We start from the raw sequence: 21880 nt of genomic DNA, 5'->3' as shown, positions 1-21880 counted from the left end.
TCCTTCAACCTTCAGAAAGTCCACAGAGTAGAAATAAAAACAGGGGATTTTATCACCCCTTGCTACTCAAGAGGGAGATCCTGTGTTTAACTGAAACCTTCCCTACTGCCTTAAGGTCTATGTAAGTATCTCCCTCTTCCTGCATCCAGGGTAAACCTCTCAAACCTTCTCCCTTTTGTCTGTTCTCTACTGCTGGCCTTTAGATTGGAATTTGGTTCCTATTTTCCCACCAACCAACTGGGTTTTCTCCCTACTCTGCTTATTGTTTTCCAGCTCCTCTCGATCCACCCTAACCTGCTTCTGTTAGACTCCCACGTATCTTTAGGTCACAAGTCTGACCATGCTCAGCCAAATTCACATCTACCCAGACAATATATTTTTGTTAGTGCTATGTAATATTTTGGTGAGCAATCACCATGTTTCAATATAAGCTCCCTATGGTCATACAAACATGACTAATTCTAGGCATCATATTTTGGATTTCACCTTTACCCAAACTAACAAGACACGGAAGAAAGAAAAAGCATGAAATATATTTAAGCCAGAGAAGTCCTCTGGCTGTAATTGTTAGAATACCATTTCATAGCATTAACTAGCAAAACTACAGAACTGTACCTGAAAATGCTGAAATAGGGAAAGCAATATCCATTATAAGAGGGTATAAATATTTTAATTTATGAACAAAAATATTAGAATGTCAGAGCTATTTTTTCCTCCTTATGCCATTTTTTTGAGAATCCTTATCTATGTAATTTAAAAACTCAAGTACTTCAAATGAAAAACAATCTGGCAATTTGGAAGTGTAAGCATTTAGTAAAATATAGGACATATTTTGAACACATAAGAAATACTGCTATCATAGTAGAGGCTGATCAGCTGCCTAATCTCCCTCTCAAGTGTCAGAGTGCAACTATTCACACCAATAGCAATTAACTTTGCTTCCTTTCATTGGTTTTTCAGATTTTTCTCAGTGGTTGGATTCCTTCCTGTTGTGTATTTTCCTTTTCTAAAGCTAGTAAAGCTAATGCAAAGTCACTTTTAATATGATAGTGTTCCCAAGTTCAGAGTGGACAACTTCATAACAAAGCAAATTTACTGTGATTTTTTTAGGTTAAACTAATCATATACATCATCATTTTGAAAGCTAAATGAACTTTTTGTTTAGCTACAACTAGTTGCACCATAAGTTAGGTTGGGTAGACAGGAATATGGATATAAATAAAACAAAGCCCCTGAACTCAGGAAACCTAAGGCTGAGACACAGATTAGAAATACATTAACCCAGAAGTTTGGGCAGAGAAGAGAGACAAACGAAAAAATACCATTGACTGGTACACTGAGTCACTCAAAGGGACTTTACATTTCCAGTTTTATACACAGAAGCATCTATTTTCTTCATTAACACAAAGTTGAGGAACTTCCCTAGTGGTCCGGTGGCTAAGACTCTGTGCTCCCAATGCAGGGGGCTAGGTGCACTTCCTGGTCAGGGAACTAGATCCCATATGCCTCAACTAAGATCAAAGATTCCACATGCCGCAACTAGGAACTAGCACAGCCAAATAAATTAATATATTAAAAAATTAATAATTGTCCATTAGAAAAACAAGGTTCATTGCATTCAAACATATCCATTAAAAAAACCAGGTTCATTCTAGTCTGTGAGGAACACTGACCAATAGTATTAAAACTATTATAGACAAGAGTTTTCATCTAGTCCAAAAGTCCTTTATACAGAGAATGATGGTCAGACCATGAAAGGAACTTTCTGAAAGTCTCAGAGTTGGGACTACAAATTTCAGTCAAAAGATATCTCATCCAATCAGAGTGTGGTACTCCTAGCAGTTCTAGGTAAAATTCTAATGAGAATGGAAGCTTTAATTCTGCTGTTAATAAACATAAAACTGAAACATAACTCTATAAACAAAAGATTAATTTAGCAGTTTTGTTAGACACAAATATCACCATGTTTCACTAAATGAAACAGTTCCAAAATGGAGAGAACAAACTCCATACATGGCAAACTCCAGTGACAAATTCTTTGAATCATTACGTAAAACAAATTGAGTTAAACAGTTATTAAGCAAAAAGCATAATTCAGAGGCTCTGAGATATTAAATAGTAATTAGAATGCAAGCAGAATTATATTTGTTGAACTTTGGATAGCTAAAACAGAATACATAAATGCAAGAATCACATAAAATCCTGCTGCTGTGTTGAGGCCAATTTTTAAAGAAAAGAGGAAAGAAAAAAATGTATTTGCTCTAAGAGCTGAACTTGGTCACCTATTTCTCCTCAGGATCACCGTGAAGATTAGCAATCTTCTTATACTAAACTGAACATATATGCATTTCTACACTGTGAGGATTCAAATATGCTTATCAACTCTTTATATTAATAAATCACTATTTAAACAAAATTCTTCTGAAGCTATACCACCAGAAGGTTACATGGGGGAGGAGGTAGCTGTTGAAGAATGCTTAGAAAAACACATTACATAGCAGAAAAATAAAAAGTAATTCATAATGGAATTATTGGATGGAAAAGGGTATAAAACAATTTTACATGTCCATAAAAATGTGTAAACAACGACACTTAATTCAGCAATCAACTTCTGTCAGCAAAATCACAATATTATTGAAAACTAACAGCAGTGAAACAAACCAGTAAGACCTTTTCTTTTCAGTTGCTCACACAAATACATATACCCAGTCAACTGTCTCATATAATTACAATGTTAATACTGTCTGATGTGTTGAAAACTGGGTGTGATTGTGATTAATTCACTACAAAATGTAGTTCACTTGTGATTTTGGATATATCCACACCCCACACACACATTCTCAAGAAAGGAGAGCACTTTCACATGGAATTAGCCTGGAATATAAACCCTTCCTCCACTTTGGTGGCTATTATTTCATAATCATCCTTTCATCTCCTTGACAGTGTTTGATATTTAGAAGGTGCACTGATAGCCTGAGTGCTTCTCCAAGGTCACCTATGGTTTAGAACAAGGAAATAAGAGTGTTTACACAGAGAATTATCTTCACAAAGACCAAAGGAGGGCTCACGTAGAAAAGCTAACGATTATTTCTAGTGGATGATACCATGCCCATACTGTGCCCCATACAGATGCCCTCTACAAGACTGGGGCATCTGAGACAGGCTGGGGTCTAGGACCCTTTGCCGCACTGCTTGCAGCTAGACACACATCTTCTTGAGCAACAAAATACAAAGAAACTATGTGGGACTAAAAATAACAGTGCATGCTGCAGCTGGGGCAAATCCTGGACCAAAAGATACAAGAAGACCAAAAAAGCCCAAGTGCTGCTTTTGAAGAGCCTGGAGCAAAAACTGGGTGCTGGCAGTAAAAGCAGGGTACTGCATATGCCCTATGTAGTCAACATCACCAGAGCAGTGGGCAGAACTACCTAAGCCACCCCTCCAGCCCAGTCCCCAGACATACTCCTGCCCTCACGCCAAATAAGAAGGGATAAGCTTGCCACCACCCAGGGAGCAAGCGAGCAAGGGACCTGGCTGTTTGTTCTTGCTCCCTATTGCTGCAGCAGGGGTCCCAATAAAACCTCGCCTGGACTTCCTGTCTGGCCTGTAGTCAATGCCTATTGATGGGGAAAGGCCAAGAACCCTGGTCAGCATCACATTCATCGCCTGCTGTGGAGAGTGCTGACTCCTAAGTGCTGACTCAGAGCCACCCTCCATTTTAAAGATTCCCCCGAGGAACGGAAGACGGAAAGTGCTCTCCTTCACTTCTTCAGGGGGATAGACGGCAATCAATGAATGACTGACATAAGGGGCAAAAAAGACACGCCACCTCAAGGAGGGACAATCTGGTACAATTCCTAGTCCAGTGCTCCTGTGAGATGAGGCTGAAGTTGACCACAGCCAAGAACATACCTGCAACTCCCTCCCCTTCCCATGTACACAATCTTAAATGGAAAAGTTGGCATGTGCTTGAGTCAAGCCCTTAGCCCTACCAAAGCTCTTCTAAATACTGTGGGACTAGATGAGATTCTACTCTGTCTTCTAGAAACTTACAGCCGAGTTCCCTAGGCTCCTCCAATGTCATTTGATCTAACAGATGTTCACTGGGGAAAACCAGTCATGCATTCAAACCTTTCAAGTTTCTAGATTTTTACACCAGCTCTACATGTTGGCCAGATGCCTTTGTTCCTTTACATAGAAGGGGTTCTGTGTGAGGGATAAACTTCACACAGACCCTCAGCCAAAACACAAGATCTGAAAATGTTTTTGTTTTTTTGATAATGTATCCAGCTTTTGCTAGTTGTTGCGATAGAAATACTTGTTTCTCTCCAAGCTTTGTCATCCTACCAAGAAACAGAAACTGTTAGAATAGAGTTGTGATATATACTACATAAGCACATAACATAAATCACACAAGATAAAGTTTTGCTTTAGAAGTCAGAGGGGTCTAAGAGAAAGAGGTAGTTTTTACAAATATTTACTCAGTTTTTAAAATCATATATGGTATTTTTTATTACTTCTTCAAGAATCAAGTTTCAACTGATAGCCTGTTCCTTCAAACTTAAGACCATCCTTCAGCATTTTTGGATTTTAGGTCTGCAAGTGATGAATTCTAAGTTTATTTTACTTGAAAATGTTTTCGTTTCATTTTCATTCTTGAATATTTTTACTAAATATGGAATTCCGAATTGGCTGTGTTATTTTCTTTCTTTCAGCATTGTAAACCTGCTGCTTTCCTATCTTTTGATTCCCATGATTCTTTTCTTCTAAGAAGTCAGCATTCATTCAAATAATTATTTTACATATATAACATTTTGGTTTTCTCTGGCTGCTTTAAGATTTCTCTATATCATTTGTATTCAGCAATTTGAGTATTATATGCTAAAGCATTTTTACGTTATCCTGTGTTCTGTCCATTGTGTTCCTTGAGTTCATAAATTTCTGTTTTTAACCAAATTAGGGAAATGTTTTCCCTTTCCTATTTTCATTCTCTTCTCCTTTTGGAAGTCTGAATGCATCTATGTTAGATTTCTTGATATAGTCTCATAGGTTCATGTGATTCTGTTCGTATCTATTCAACTTCATTTTTCTCTGTTCTGATTTGATAAATTATATTGATTAATCTGTAAATTCTCAATTTTTTCATCTGTAATCTCCACATTTTTTCTGTTAAACCAATGGGATAATTTTTCATTCTGATATTAAAATTTTCATTTCTAAATTTTACCATTTCTATTTATAGGCTGATATGTACTGTTTTATTATTTTGAGCACGTTTTCTCTATATCATTGAGTATACATATAATAGCTTTTTGAATGTTTTGTCTGCTAGTTCCAATATACACCTCATTTTGCGGTTAGCAACCGCTGTTGCTTTTTCTCCTGAACATGGGTCACACTGTCCTTGTTCTTTACATGATTAATAATTTTGGATTAGATTCAAAATTGTAAGGGAAGTTGTTTATGATATGAATTCTACTAAATTCCTCTGATGTTTTCCCCCCAAACCAATTGATATGCTTAAACTCACACTGTGAGCTCTGTATTTGCGGTTCAGATCTCAGCGTAACCAGGTAAGCCGTGTCTACGCTGTTTCAGCCTGTTTCTCACGTGGGTGACTCACTATGACGCACGAGACTTGTGCAGTGTGTACGCTGCACTGCCTTCTAGACTAGCTTTACAATCCTCAGTGGTCAGCTAGCGCAGACCAGCCTCCTCCCTTCTCTCTGACCACCTTGCCGTTCTACGACAGCCTACACTTGAATTAACAGTACAAACGAATGGGAATTTCTTCTCCAATTACTGAGTCTCCTCCAAAATCTGTCAACTTTTTTTAAAACTCTTCAGAATTAATACATATTTATCTTTTTTTTATTCTGGCCAGAAGTGTAGATGCTGTCACCAGCAGGGTTGGTCTCTAGGAAGTGATTTCACCACCAGACTTTAAAGGCAACCTCTGCCTCATGAACTCTTTGTAATTTTACAATAGTTTACTTTCCATAGCAGCCTGATTTTTGTTTAATGACTAAATATCTTCTCTAACTTTCTGAGAATACAAATTAGAAATTTAAAAATATTGTTACCTTATTGTCTCTAACATTTATTTATGTTAAAATCAGTGGGTCTGTTTTATTTAGTTAGTTTCTCCTCTCTGAATACCAAAATGATAAAGGTACTTACCCTGAACCTTTAATTCCTAATATGGAAATTGTGTTTCAGCTTGTGTGCAAGTAGGGTGCTGGAGGCAAAGGAGCAGATAGGGTGATGTCAACCCATACCATCAAAAGGCAAAGTTCTTTGTATTTTTAAAACTGTTTTCTTGAGAGATACTTGATAAGAAAAGAAATGCACATATTTAATGGGTACAATTTGATAAGCTTGAACACAAGTGAACATCTCTGGTGCCATTACTACAATCAAATGAATAGATATATCCAATAATTCCCAAAGTCTCCTTGTGACTCTTGACCTTAATACATTCTGAAGTGTACAATCTCCAGATTGATTTATATAGCACAATTAAAACTTCATACTCATGGAACAACAGGCCTTTGTTTCCCCCAACCCCCAGCTGGAGGCAACCACTACTAAGAGCTTCTATGAGATGACTCTTTTGGATACATCATTTAAGTGTAATCTTTATGTTCTTTTAACTTTTCTGTCTTTCTTTTAACTAGTCTACTGTTCCTATCATGGGACAGTGGCCTTGATGTTTCAATACATGCACCAATTTGTAAATCCATTTCTATATTCTACTGCATGGACTGTGAGCTACCATTATTTCTGCTCTGGTTCAGCTTTCTTCTATCCACATTTAGAGTTACTGGAAAAAAATAAAAATAAAAGGCCTTGTTTTTCTGATTGCCTCCACTCTGTCTTCCTTTATTCTATGTATGCTATTGACATTTCAAATAATATTTTACAAAGAAGTCAAAAGTCAACATGTGTCTTCATTTAGAAGAGTCCCAATACAGTTTTAACAAATAACTTTAACAGGAAAAGTAAAAATAAACCAATTAACATGGTAAGCAAACTGAACATCCTACTTAGTCTGGTAAATATTACATTTGAATGAAACATAAGCAAATACTCTCTCAAAGTGAGAGTAGAGGCCATATTTATTATCCAGATGTAACAATTTTGTGTGAGAGGGGTCTAAAATAATTAACAGCTGGTAATTGATCTACACTAAGCATAAATTGAGACTCTGACCATCTGAGACTCAGGGCTTTTTTTCTTTTATCCACTCTTTTGATTCCAACACCTTTGTTTTTCAAAATATGGGAGAATTGTAAACTGATAAGAACCTCTGAGAATAAATGTCACTGGATTGGACAGATCCTCAGTCTGCAAGGTGCTGTCAGCCATTTCAAAATTCCATTCCACCGGTCAATTTGCACAGCTGCTATGGGGTGATCAGGTCTATGAAAGCCTGTGAATTCCAAAGGTATGAGCGAATGCAAAAGTAGTTATTTCCTTTCTTCTCTTTCTCTATGAAATGGCTGGTGAGACAGTAATGTTACTAGTCCAGTTTCTTCTCTCAGCTGCCCGCAGGTGACATTCCACTATAGACAGCTGAATTATCTCTAAAGCTGGGATTCCCAACGTATGTTCCCCCAAAATTGCTCCTTGAAGAAACTGTTTCTGTTGCCAAAAAGTGTGGCAGCTCTTAAAAGACGTATAACTAAAATAACTCTGCCATGACTATGGAAACAGAATTTCAGATTCCTTCTTCTTGAACTATTGATTTATATTTTAATACTTAACTGATGGGGAAAATGAATTTGGAGTGTCTTACAATGTAACTGTATGTAATGAGTGTGTTACACACACACATTCACAGTCTAATTCAAATGCTACAAGTCAAATATAGTCACCTTTTAAGCAAATCTGGTTAACATGATTGAATATGAGAGTTAATTCTAACTTTTCTCAAAGACACTGTAAAGACAGAAACTTAATTTTCTTTTGAAAGAGGACGTGATGTAACCAATCAGGGAGTTATCTTCCCCTTGGTACAAAATTTCAAAGTAAAACTATAATATGGAATTTTTTTTCTTTTTTTTTTTCATTTATTTTTATTAGTTGGAGGCTAATTACTTTACAGTATTGTAGTGGTTTTTGCCATACATTGACATGAATCAGCCATGGATTTACATGTGTTCCCCATCCTGATCCCCCCTCACACCTCCATAACTATTGATTAATAACATTTTGTGAAATGCTTAAAAATAAAGATATTTTTCAATTTTACTTTATTTATTTACTTATTTTTGCCTGATTTATATCAAGCCTTTAAAATAAAGGTTATATAGAGTATTATTTAACCTCATTCACAAGTCCGACTTATCTCTTTTTATCTATCTATATGTATATTCAAGATTACTAAATTCTGCTTCCAGGTGGTGCTCTGGGGGAAGATGTTCACCATTTACAGAGTTTGGCAAATGTAAATGCTGCACACTCCTTTAATTATACTGAAAGTATTGCAATATTTAGAGACTGTGCATTCCTGCATTCAAAGACCCTTTATGCCTTGTTTAACTTTATTAATCCAAGAGCTTGTCAAAGTAATTTGACTTTTGAAGCTCCTTTTCAAAATTAATTTTTCATAAAACCTAATAAATTACTTTGGGGAATGATAGCATAAATAATTCATGTCAGTTGCTATATACAGACATTTAAAAAAATAATTATAGTTTAACATTTGATCAAGGTCTGCTTTTATTGTTTGTTAATTGCCCTACCTTAAAAGTCATCATTCACATATATATAAATTGTTGAGGGGATGGTTGCAATACATATATTCCACAACCATAAGAAAATTATTGGTCAACTCAGTATGGCTAAAGCAGAAGTCAGTGAAGACACCTGTGAAAATGTTTTACCCAGTCAACAATCTGAAAATTTAAAATTTTCAAAATGTTGAGTCTGATGGCCAACTTTCACAGCATAGCTACACATGTTCCTTTGGCAAAAGCTATTCTTTATGTAATATATCAACTTATAAAATGCCAATAAAGTTATTTTTAATAGTTTCTGTTGGTTAATTTAATTCCCAAATATTTAAGATTCTTTTATGAACATACACTATAGTGATGTGGGTCCACCAGCCACATCACTCTACCCTACCATCCAAAAGGTAGTCACATAATAACTCTTAAGAAATATATCCCACAAAATAAATAGGTGGTCTCTCCACTTTCACAAAGCAGATGGGAACAATTAAAATTTCACCAACACATGTGCAGATAAATTGAAATGCTTTTAGAAGGAAAATTTCAAGTGATTTTTAAAGAACAGGGTCCACCTTTCTTACTGCCTCAGATAGAGAGGAAAAGTAATTCATATCTTTAAATTAGCTTTGAGTAATGGTGAAGAGAGATTTGAATGAAAGTAATTATCAGGTGTATAATCTCATTAACTTGAAATAAAAATGAACTGGGGAACTGCAGTTTTGAGTATTCATTTCCCAAATCTGTTCATAAAAGCATACATACTGTCCAACTTTTCTCCTATATCACCAACTATATATTCAAAGAAAATAATTTTGTAATGAATAATATAAGACTTGGAAAACATAAAAAGGAGAAAAATAAAATTTGGACCAAGGGTGGTTGATGTATCCAAAGAGCATACATAAGGATACTTCAGAGACCCAAAAAGAATAATTTTAGTTCAAATTAAAATTATTTAATACAGCCTTTCCTCATTATTTATTGCTTTCAAGTTTACAAAATACTGTGTGTGTGTAAGTTTTAAAGACTCAAACAATCAAAATATACAGTGTAGACACAGTATTCTTCATTTATCTTCTTTCAGCATATCATTTATGAGTTTCTAGTGAGATCTACTGGGCATGTATACATTATATATTGTATATTTTTATAAGTAAATACAATGTATACTGAACATTTTCCAGCCACTTATGTTTTTAATTTAAAATATACCATAAACCCCATTTTATGATAGTTCATATAGATTGGCTTCCCATGAAAGCTTGCAGAATATTCTGCAATATGCAGATAATGTAACTTATTTATCTAGTTTCCTACTGAAGGATATTTAGGTGATTTTCATTGATTTTATATTATACATGGTGCCCTGAAGTACATTCTATTCTGTGTACACAGAACCTTCTTAAGAATATATATAGATAGAATCTCTGAAGTGATAGGTTTGAAATGTGTAAAGGATAATGTACTTGGAATATTCCACTTGGGTGCAATCATAGCTTCTGTTCATCTATGGATGTGCATGGAAGCTGTGAAATAAACTTGCAGAAAACTTTTACAATTTTTTTGACCATGTTCTTGGGATTTCATAATTATTGGGAATAATTTTTAAATATGCAAGCATCAAGATGTCAGGTGTCTTTGAACATTTCAGCCCCAAAATGTTTGAAATATACTTTCATGACAGCAGAGAGGGATAAAAACTGAAGTACTACCATTAGGTGCTCTTACAAAGGCAAGCACAGGTATCATCTACTTATTATAAAGGAGCTTCTATTGAAATTGCTGCAGAATTTTATATTTTGAGTAGTCACAGGAGGGGAATTACAATATTATGCTGCTGCAAAAGAAATCCGTGCATTACACACCATGATGAATATTTGATAACCAGACTTATTTTTCATTCCTTGCATCTCTAAATACATCAGAAACTACATTCTTTTTTGTCCAAAACATTTGGAAATAACTCTGATTTTTTAAAGAGTCTCAAGCTAGCCATGTTTTTAAAATGACTTGTTCTTTAAGACATTTTCAGGATGTTTACAGTTTAAGAACATTCAGGATTTATTATTGCACCTTTGACAATTGAATACATTGTATTTAAATAACAGATTTTATCCTGATCATGAATATTTTTGTCTTGAGTGTGTTAGTCGCTCAGTCACATCCAACTCTTTGCGACCCTATGGACTGTATCCTGCCAGGCTCCTCTGTCCATGTAATTCTATAGGCAAGCACACTGGAGTGGGTAACCTTCTCCAGGGTATCCTCCCAACCTAGGGATCGAACCCAGGTCTCCTGCATTGCAGTCAAACTCTTTACTGTCTGAACCACCAGGGAAGCTTGAATTAGACACAGTTCTTATAAGCAAGGTGAAAAGACAGCCCTCAGATTGGGAGAAAATAATAGCAAACGAAGCAACAGACAAAGGATTAATCTCAAAAATATACAAGCAACTCCTCCAGCTCAACTCCAGAAAAATAAATGACCCAATCAAAAAATGGGCCAAAGAACTAAACAGACATTTCTCCAAGGAAGACATACAGATGGCTAAAAAACACATGAAAAGATGCTCAACATCACTCATTATCAGAGAAATGCAAATCAAAACCACAACGAGGTACCATTACATGCCAGTCAGGATGGCTGCTATCCAAAAGTCTACAAGCAATAAATGCTGGAGAGGGTGTGGAGAAAAGGGAACCCTCTTACACTCTTGGTGGGAATGCAAATTAGTACAGCCACTATGGAAAACAGTGTGGAGATTTCTTAAAAAGCTGGAAATAGAACTGCCATATGACCCAGCAATCCCACTTCTGGGCATACACACAGAGGAAACCAGATCTGAAAGAGACACGTGCACCCCAATGTTCATCGCAGCACTGTTTATAATAGCCAGGACATGGAAGCAATCTAGATGCCCATCAGCAGATGGATGGATGAGGAAGCTGTGGTACATATACACCATGGAATATTACTCAGCCATTAAAAAGAATTCATTTGAATCAGTTCTAATGAGATGGATGAAACTGGAGCCCATTATACAGAGCGAAGTAAGCCAGAAAGATAAAGACCATTACAGTATACTAACACATATATATGGAATTTAGAAAGATGGTAACGATAACCCTATATGCAAAACAGAAAAAGAGACTCAGATGTATAGAACAGACTTGTGGACTCTGGGAGAAGGCGAGGGTGGGATGTTTCAAGAGAACAGCATCGAAACATGTATTTTATCTAGGGTGAAACAGATCACCAGCCCAGGTTGGGTTGAGACAAGTGCTCGGGCCTGGTGCACTGGGAAGACCCAGAGGGATCGGGTGGAGAGGGAGGTGGGAGGGGGGACCGGGATGGGGAATACATATAAATCCATGGCTAATTCATTTCAATGTATGACAAAACCCACTGCAATGATGTAAAGTAATTAGCCTCCAGCTAATAGAAATAAATGGAAAAAAAATAAAAATAAAGTGTATGGGAGGTAGAGAGAATTATCCCAAAGCTAAATAATGAAATGCCTACATGTAGTTAAATGCCAGGTTAGTTTTACATTTTAAATATGCATGATTCTGAATCACTTTTAGGATTTAGCTTTAATATCTTGCTTGAAAAACTGTGGTAACATAAAGAGCCAACTTTGGGACTTGATTATCTAGCTGATTCTATGCAATAGAGAGAGAGAGAAGTGAAAAGATATTTGAGCCTCATTTATTTCTCAAATTATTTGTATTTGAACAGAGGGAAGAGGAAGTGCTAGGCTTTACCCTGCAACTGTGGGGAGGATCACACTTGCTGAGAGGGTGAGAGTCACGGTGGGCCCTCGGACGGTCAGTGGATCACCGAAGGAGGCCGAGGAGACCAGGAGGGCGTAGGAGGGTCATATCCCACTGCCTTCTCCCTAATTCCAGTGCTAGAGGACACTGACCATGTTTCTTGAAATAGCTCTCTAGTGTTAGAGAAGGAGTAAGAGAGGTTTTAGGCATTCTGCTCTCTAGAACTGTTTCTGGGAGTGTAACACTATCAAATTCAAACTCTCATATATTGATAAGCCCCTGCAAACCTTATATATAGCTGCTGACCCTAACTAACTAGGAGATGGTTATGAAAACCATAATCACAAGAATCTCCGCTAATGGACCTAAAACCAATATCCTATACGTAAGGTCTGAATTTGGGCTTCCCTGATGGCTCAGTGGGTCAAGAATCCGCCTGCAATGAAGGAGATGTGGGTTCAATCCCTGGGTCAGGAAGATCTCCTAGAGGAGGAAATGGCAACCCTCTCCATTATTCTTGCCTGAAAAATCCCATGGACAGAGGAGCCTGGCAGGCAGTAGTCCAAAGGGTCGCAAAGAGTCAGATTTGACTGAGCGATTGAGCACGCATGCAGAAGCAAGGCCTGAATCTAGAGCAACTGCCGATAAGTGTTCCTGGCAAATGCCACCCATGAGGCTGCTGGGAGGACTGGTGGGAGTCTCTACCAGCGGTATCTCCATTAGAAAGAGTAAGTAAATAATCAAGTTTGCAATCTAAAAAAAAAAAAAGAATTAGACACAGTTCTAGCTCTGAGGCTCACAATATCTCTGAGAATATGGCAGCAGGTTAGGGAAAGAATGTGGAGTGAGCACCACTCATCCTGACCCAAATGGGATAACTTCAATATGAGGATATCATGAGGCTCTGGGTCATAAATGACAACTGTTTCTACCTATGGGAACTGTAAAAGTAAAACCCATTTCCACTTTTCACTATACAGATGCTTTAGGTCAAAGTCAAAAAATCTGTGGTCATGCCTCACACTTCTGCCATATACCAACTGTGGCACCTGGAACTGTCACTTATCCTCCTAAGCCCCAGTTTCCTTGCCTTTGAAACTGAAGTGTACAACAATTATGGATCACAGGCTTTTTCACCATGTTGTTCCAGAGGAATTAAGTCCTTTTGTTTTGTCTTCATCCCACTCCTCATCCCCACCAATCTCTGCTGGTAACATTCTTAGAATTTTGCAACCCATCTCTGAGTTCACTCCTCTTGGAAATATTACTAGTTTCTTTTTGACAGAAGTTGTTACTCCCTGTGTGTGATACCATGACACATTTCATGCAACTCTACTATAATAGAACAGGGAGGTGGAATTGGAAAGCAACACATTTTTGGAGAACTTGCTGTGTGCCAGGCACTGTGCAAAGGATATTCACACGTTCTCAGTTAATTCTAAAAACAACTTTTAAAGGAGGTGATGATATCTCCATTACTGAAGTGAGAAAAGAGCCTCTGGTGGTTAAAGTCATAGAGCTGGGGATCACATAAGCTCACACAAGAGCCCATTTCAGATGATGCTGGGGTCTGTATTCTTCATGCAAAGTAGTACTCACTATTTTGCATATTACCCTAGTGTTTTTTTTTCTGAAGATTCTATTTATATTGCATTCTTTTTAATATTTTAATTGTAAAGTATAGTTCATATAATATGCAGTTCAGTTGAGCAGTTCAATGGTTTTTAATCATTCACAAATATGAGCAATTAAAACCATAGTCAAGACTTCTCTGGGGGTCCAGGGTTAAGTATCCACCTGCCAATTCAGGGGACACATGTTAGATCCCTAGTCCAGGAAGATTTCACATGCCATGGGGCATTGAAGCCCATGGGCCACAACTACCGAGCCCTTTGCTCCAGAGCCCATTCTTCACAACAAGAGAAGCTGCCACAACGAGAAGCTCATGGACACAATAGAGAGTAGCCCCCACTCACTGCAACTAGAGAAAGTCTGCAAACAACAATGAAAACACAGTCAGCCAAAAAATAAATAAATGAAACAAAGAAAGAAAATCAACATCATATGTCTAAAAAAAAATGCCAATTTTAGAACATTTCATCACTTCTAAAAGAAACTTTGGCTACCACCCTTTAGTTATCAGCCCCCTACCAATCCACTCCCAGCCCTAAGTAACCATCAACCTACTTTCCATCTCTACAGATTTTCAAGTTTTGGACATTCACAGGAATGGACTCCTATTTTATATGTGGACACAGGTAATTGCTTTCTATCACTAGCATAAAGTTTTGTTTTGTGTTTTTTTTAGCATAATGTTTCTTAAGGTCCATCCAAGCTGTGGCATGTATCAGTACTCCATTTCTTTTTATGGCTGAATACTACTCTATTTTATCTGTATAACACATCTTGTTTATACATCTATCAGTTGATAGACATCTGGATTGTTTCCACATTTTGGATATTACTTTGTAATTATGCTGTAAACATTCATATACAAGTTTTTGTGTAGACAATGTTTTCATTTATTTTGGTATATAGTGAGGAATGGAATTATTGGGTCATAAGGGAGCTCTTCATTCAATTATCTGAAGAACTGCCAGACTGTTTTCTAAATTAAATGCACTGGTTTGGTTTCCCGCTAGCAGCATATGAAAGTTCCAGTTTCTCCACATCGTTGTCAACACTTGTTATTATCTGACTTTTTGATCCTAGCCATCCTAGTGTGTATGAATCTCTCTCACTGATATTTTGATTTACATTTCCCCGATGACTAATATGGTGAGCATCTTCTCATGGACTTATTGGCCATGCATATATCTTACTTACAGAAATGTTGATTCAAATTCTTTACTCATTTTTAAATTGGGTTATTTTTCTATTCATTACTGAGTTGTGTTTTTAGGTATACTCCAGATACATCTTAATCAGATACATAATTTGCAAATATTTTCTCCATTCTGCAAGCTGTGTTTTCATTTTCTTTAAATTGTCCTTTAAAGCATAACATTTTAAAATTTGATTTAAAAGTATTAATCTCTTTGGCTTTCTTCTTGCCTCCTTCCCTATACTGAAGACAATTATCTTAAAAGTTCAGTGCTGGCAACTTGGTCATAAGTGACTGCCCATAAAACTGACTTGAACTGAACTGAACAAATCTGCTTGGGTGCTATGAGGATCCTGTGAGGTAACTGAAGCCAATGAGGTCTGAGGCCATCAAAGTGCTGAGTAAAGATCAAAGGTCACTATGTCTGAGTTTCAACTTCACCAGGACAAAGAGAATTTTCAAGTGTTACATGAATAAGGTTTTCATTTTGCAATTTAAATTTCACTACCTTCCTGGGAATTCTGTCATTTATTGGTTTTGAATTACATCAAATAATTTTTTTGCCTCTATTGAGATGGCTCTTTTTCCTTTATTCTGTTAATGTAGTGAATCCCACTGATCACTTTTCAAATGCTAATCTTGGAATTCCTCAAATAACTACTGAGTCATGATATATTTTTATAGATTACTTTCATAACATTCTGGCTAAATTTCATTATAATTTGACAATAGTTTGGAGTTTTGTTTATTTTCCTGATATATCAGCTTGCAATTTTCTTTTGTTGTAACATTCTTGTCAAATTCTCATTTCTGCATTAGTCTAGCTTTACAAGAAAGCTGAGAAGTATGTTCTCTCTCTTTCCTAAAAGATTTTGTAAAAAATTTGGTACAATTTCTTTTTTAAATGTTTAGAAAAATTCACCTGAGTAGCTATCCTATCTTGAAAATTCCTTCATAGAGAAGATGCTAAATCATTTCTTTTGTAAAGATATTTAGGAATAACCACATTTTCTATTACTTCTGATCCGTAATGGTAAGTTTAGTTTTTCAAAGTTTTTTAAAAATTAATTAAATTTTTGAGTAATAAGCAGAATACATTTCACTAAATTTTTAATGTTTAGACGTTCTGCAGTTATGATTCTTCTTTTTCATTCCTGATATTGGAAATATGTGTTACCTTTCTTTTTTCCTGATTAGTTTTTCCAGATGCTTTTCAATTTAGTTACTGAAATTACTTTAATCTATGCTCACTAAATTGTATATTTGTGTTCTTTTTTTTCTGCTCTCATCTTTCTTATTTCTTCCTTTCAATTTCTGGGATTGAGTTTGCTCTTATTTTTCCAGCTTTCTAAGATGAATTTTAGTAATCGGTTTTCCACTTTCCTAGTATATGCACTTATTGTTATATAGTTGGTGACATCCCTCAAGTTTGGTACATAAATTTAAAAATTTTCTCATTCAAAATTTTTAAAAATTCTCTGAAGAAAAAATAATTCTCTGATTTTTTTTCCCCTTTGATCAAAGAGGCTTTTTTTTAGAAATGTGTTTCTTATTTTCCAAACTTACTTTTAGTTACTGATTTCTAATTTCATTTCACTGTGGTCAGAGAAAACACTCAGTATGACACCCCCATCCCAACATACATGCAGAAGATTTACTCTTTCCTCCATTAGGAAGAGAGGACTAGTGATGGATCTCCTCTATTCATTCCATAACTGAACCAGATGGAGGTTAGCTTGCAGGTTTATTTGGACTCGCTTCACTTCTGGTTTTGTCTCTTCAGAGAAATACCTGAGATATGACTGTTAAGACTCTCCTCCTATTGAGGATTTGTGCTGTTCATACAAGGAGCCTGAGGAAGACTCTGTACTGTATTTCTCTTCCAGGTCTCCAATACTCTCTGCTGCCTCTGATCCCAGCAAGACTTTCTAGAGATAACTAACCATCTTTTAGATTTCAATATGCCATACCAGCCTATGCAACTATCAAAATCTGCAAATTTATTGTTCTCCTAGTAAAGACACACTAACTAGAACAAACCAGAGTCTCCACTCATCTCCAGATCCGGCAAATGGCTAACTGTCTCAGCTCATGCAGGAAGGGTTTTCCTAGCCTTGCTTCTCCATCTTTCTGATCTCTTTAATAATGTGATACACTCAGGTGTTGAGCTCTGGGGTTTTTTTAAAGATATTGTTGGAGGATGGGTGAGCTTCCAATACTTAGAACAAGCTTATTGGAAGCAGGGGTCCCCTTCTGTGACTTCCTACATTTGTTTTTCCTTATTCACTACTTTGCTTTACTTTTTGTTAGTATGCAAACTGAGTTGAATAGGAAGCTTTGCCTCCTTGACACTTCTCACACATATAGATGTCAGATAAAATACAACAAGAAATGTAAGATATACAGATTTCCCAGGTGGCGCTAGTAGTAAAAATCCACCTGCCAATGCAGAAGAGCTAAGAGATGCAGGTTCAATCCCTGGGTTGGGAAGATCCCCTTAAGAAGGAAATGGCAACCCACTCCAGGGTTCTTGCCTGGGAAATCCCATGGACAGAGGAGCCTGGTGGGCTACAGTTCATGGGGTTGCATCTGAGCATCTGAGAACAGAACTACACACACACACAATCTTAGGAGCAAGTGGAAAATTCAACGTACCAGTAGTAACAGTGAACTTCTACCACACAGGTCTAAGTGGGAGATGAAGCCGAAAGGAACAGAGTTTATTGGAAACAGATACATTCATTGGGTGTGATGGAACATCCCAGGAGAAACTCATACACAGTGGAGACTAAGTAATTATGTTTTTCTCCCATAAACGCTCAGAAAGAGAACAACAACAGAAGCAGCAACTACAATGAAACCTGTAGATGGTTAAGCCATCATTAGGCCAAGGCTAGGAACACAAACCTGCAGTAGCCCTAGGTGTGGAGGGTTAACCTCAGTTACTAAACTCATAGTTTATTAGGCCAAGAAATTAACTGAAAATCGCTCCTGTAAAATAGTTAGGGCTTCTGTAGAAGAAAGCTCATATCAAAGCCCTAAGAATATTCCCACGGCTCAGAATAAGAAAACAATGCCAGCTGAAGGGGAGGGTGCAGAAACATAGAAAGCACTTGAAGAAATACCATGATATTAAAGCTAGTAGGCAAAGAAGTGGGAGGGCTGCCTCCCAGGAACACAGATAATAAAGCAATTGGAAAAATAATTTTAATTTAGTATATTTTAAATAGAAAAGTAACAAAGAATGTTTCCTCTACGCTGATCTGAAAGTACTCTTCCTACAAACACCTAGGAAGCCTAGGTAAAATATAACAAAAAAATATTTTAAAGGCATAAAAGCACAATTGCAAATAAAAAGTAAACCACCAGGTGTTGAAATGAAGAGAGAATAAAAATCAAAATTCTAAGCATCTGTTAATTATTACTGCCCCAGAGGCTGAGCAGAGGGAAAGAAAGCCGGGTGGATGCATGCCTCTGTCACATTTGGGTTTGGGTTTTGGCACCCTCTTATAGACAGGTAAAAAGGACTTACTTGGGGTGTGATGTTGGAATAAAGACGACCACACAAACCTGGAAATGAGGAAGGACCACAGGAGATAGAAAAAATGCTAACTTACCAGCACAGGTGGATCATGGAGGCTTCTCTATTCCTCTTGGGGAACTCATTAAAATGTTTCTCCTGAGATATCCAACCCTGAGGGAGGGATCTGTATGAAAACATCATAAATTTGTTTTAAATGACTGCATAAATAAAAGGGATAAGTGAAACTAATGACATGAAAAGACATCACAACAAAAGGGAAGAAGCAGATTTATTTAAAGAAACTTACATAAAATTTCTTTAGAAAAAAATTAGGGCTGAAATACACAGTGCAGGGAGGAGAGAACAGAAGTATGGAAGAAAGATTAAGATACATGGAGTATGGGAAGAGAAGCTACAGTGCTGTGACAGTAGTCCAAGAGACAAGGGGAAGGGCTTTTTTGAAAGTTAATGGCAGGAAGTCTTATGTTTAAGAGACATAAACATGAGTCTCAAGCATGATAAATAATAAATCTACAACTATATGACTTGCATACAAATACAGAGAAAAACGATTTCAATAGCAAACAAAAAGAGAAACTACTTCAAAAGGAATAGTAATGAAAATGGTCGCAAACTTTTCAATAGAGAAAAACAGAGACCTGTATAAAAATGAGCAAACGAAATAAACAAGAAGCCTACTGAACAAATGGAAAAAAAAATAATGTGGTATAATCGAATGCAAATTTATCAAGAATTCTCAGTAATATTAAATAATTAAACATGTAACTTATAAAATAAAAATTTACAGATTAAATAAGAAATAAAGGGCTTCCCTGGTGGCTTAGTGGTAAAGAATCCATCAGCCAATACAGGATACAAGGGTTAAGAGCCCTGAACCAGGAAGATCCCACAAGCCTCAGAGCAACTAAGCTTGTGAGCCGTAACTACTGAGTGAAGAAGTCTTTGGGGTCTAGAAAAGAGAACAACAGTCTCAGAGGCCCCTTGCTGAATCATCTAACTTCGGAGAAAACAAAGCATAACTTTAGTTGCATCCTGATGCTCCAGGCCAGCTGCATCTATCTGGGACTTATCTCCCCCTGTCCGGAAACCTACCACCCCCTCCACCCGCCCAGAAGACTTATCACCCCCTGCCCAACTACAAGTGTCATCTCAACAAAAGAATACTCAAAATATCCCACCTGATTGACGTTTCCCTTATCGCTTCCACAAACCTCCCTATAAGTATGAAGCCTCCCTGATCCCTTTCGGCGCTCAGCCTGGTCGTTAGGCCGACTGTCGCCCCTCCTTGCCTGAATAAAGGTAACCTACTTCTGTTGAGGTCGTCTTTCCTTTTCTGCCTCGCCGGAACTGTACCTTACACTGAGCCCGTGCACTGCTGAGCCTAAGCACTGTAATACTGGAGCCTGCGGTGCCCTGGAGTCCATGCTATGCAACAAGAAACCACCACAGTGAGCAGCCCGCACACTGAAACCAGAGAGTAGCCCCCGCTCGCTGCAACTAGAGAAAGCCCACGCAGCAATGAAGACCCAGTGCATCTGAAAATAAAGTTAAAAACAGAAAGAAATGTCTGCTCTATATTAAACCATATACCATGGAGAACTGCAGAAGGAAACAACGGGTATTTTCTTAAATTATTTAAATTATTTATTATTTAATCTATGTGTAGGTCAAGAAACAACAGAACCAGACGTGGAACAACAGCCTGCTTCAAAATCGGGAAAGGAGTACGTCAAGGCTGTATATTGTCACCCTGCTTACTTAACTTATATGCAGAGTACATCGTGCAAAATGTCAGGCTGGATGAAGCACAAGCAGGAATCAAGACTGCCAGAAGAAATATCAATAACCTCAGATGTGCAGATGACACCACACATAATGACAGAAAGCGAAGAACTAAAGAGCCTCTTGATGAAAGTAAAGAGGAGAGTGAAAAAGTTGACTTAAAACTCAACATTCAAAAAAATGAAGATCACGGCATCTGATCCCATCAGTTCAATTCAGTTTAGTTCAGTCGCTTAGTCATGTCTGACTCTTTCCAATCCCATGAAATGCAGCACGCCAGGCCTGATTCCATCATTCCATGGCAAATAGATGGGGAAACAATGGAAACAGTGACAGACTTTATTTTCTTCGGTTCCAAATTCACTGCAGATGGTGACCACAGCCATGAAAGTAAAAGACGCTTGCTTCTTGGAAGAAAAGCTATGACAAACCTAGATAGCATATTAAAAAGCAGAGACATCACTTTACTGACAAAGGTCTGTCTAGTCAAAGCTATGGTTTTTCCAGTAGTCACGTTTGGATGTGAAATTTGGGCTATAAAGAAAGCTGAGAGCCAAAGAATTGATACTTTTGAACCGTGGTGTTGGAGAAGACTGTTGAGAGTCCCTTGGATGGCAAGGAGATCAAATCAGTCAGTCTAAATGAAATCAGTCCTAAATATTCATTGGAAGGACTGGTGCTGAAGTTCCAAAAGTTCGGCCATCTTGAAGGAAACTTACAAGGCTCAAAATAGCCTGGAGGTAAAACTCCCCTCCAGGTACTCCCCACTATTCTACGCAAAACAAAGAACTCTCTCACCTGAAGAAAAAAATGGACATTAAGGCTGATTACGCCCAGCTCCCAGCCCATCCAGCTTCCTGCCGATCTTCAAAATTCCTTGCCCCAGCTGTTTAGGAGATAACTACTCTGAACAACCTTGGAGAAGAACAGGCCCTGATAAGACAGTAGCTTTCCACATACATGCCTATATATACTTACTCTTTTCTTGGGTTAGTGCAGCAGCTCACTAATCTGACTGCTGCCCCTTCTCGCCTCATTAAAGGTGATCTGTTCCTGTAAAGTGCTGGTCTTGTTCTTTTTCTGAATCTTGCCTTCTCTAACTCCCTTACTCTACACATCTGATGCAAACAACTAACTCATCAGAAAAGACCTTGGTGCTGGGAAAGATTGAAGGCAGGAGGAGAAGGGGAATATAGAGGATGAGATGGTTGGATGGCAT

At 37.3% G+C, this 21880-nt stretch overlaps 1 long non-coding RNA gene across 2 annotated transcripts in view; it reads right to left on the bottom strand.

Annotated features, from left to right (window-relative positions):
* The window catches only part of LOC110136113 (uncharacterized), a 382942-nt gene that overhangs the window by 313678 nt on the left and 47384 nt on the right, over positions 1–21880 (bottom strand). For both annotated transcript variants that reach the window (XR_011483775.1, XR_011483776.1), the window contains one exon: positions 18953–19042. This is a non-coding gene — a long non-coding RNA (uncharacterized lncRNA). The remainder of the gene's footprint in view (positions 1–18952; positions 19043–21880) is intronic.

The sequence above is a fragment of the Odocoileus virginianus genome, chromosome 26 (genome assembly GCF_023699985.2).
Source record: "Odocoileus virginianus isolate 20LAN1187 ecotype Illinois chromosome 26, Ovbor_1.2, whole genome shotgun sequence".
NCBI classification, from domain to species: Eukaryota; Metazoa; Chordata; class Mammalia; order Artiodactyla; family Cervidae; genus Odocoileus; species Odocoileus virginianus.
The sequence above is the reverse complement of the archived record's forward strand: the minus strand, read 5'-3'. Positions and strand labels throughout refer to the sequence as shown.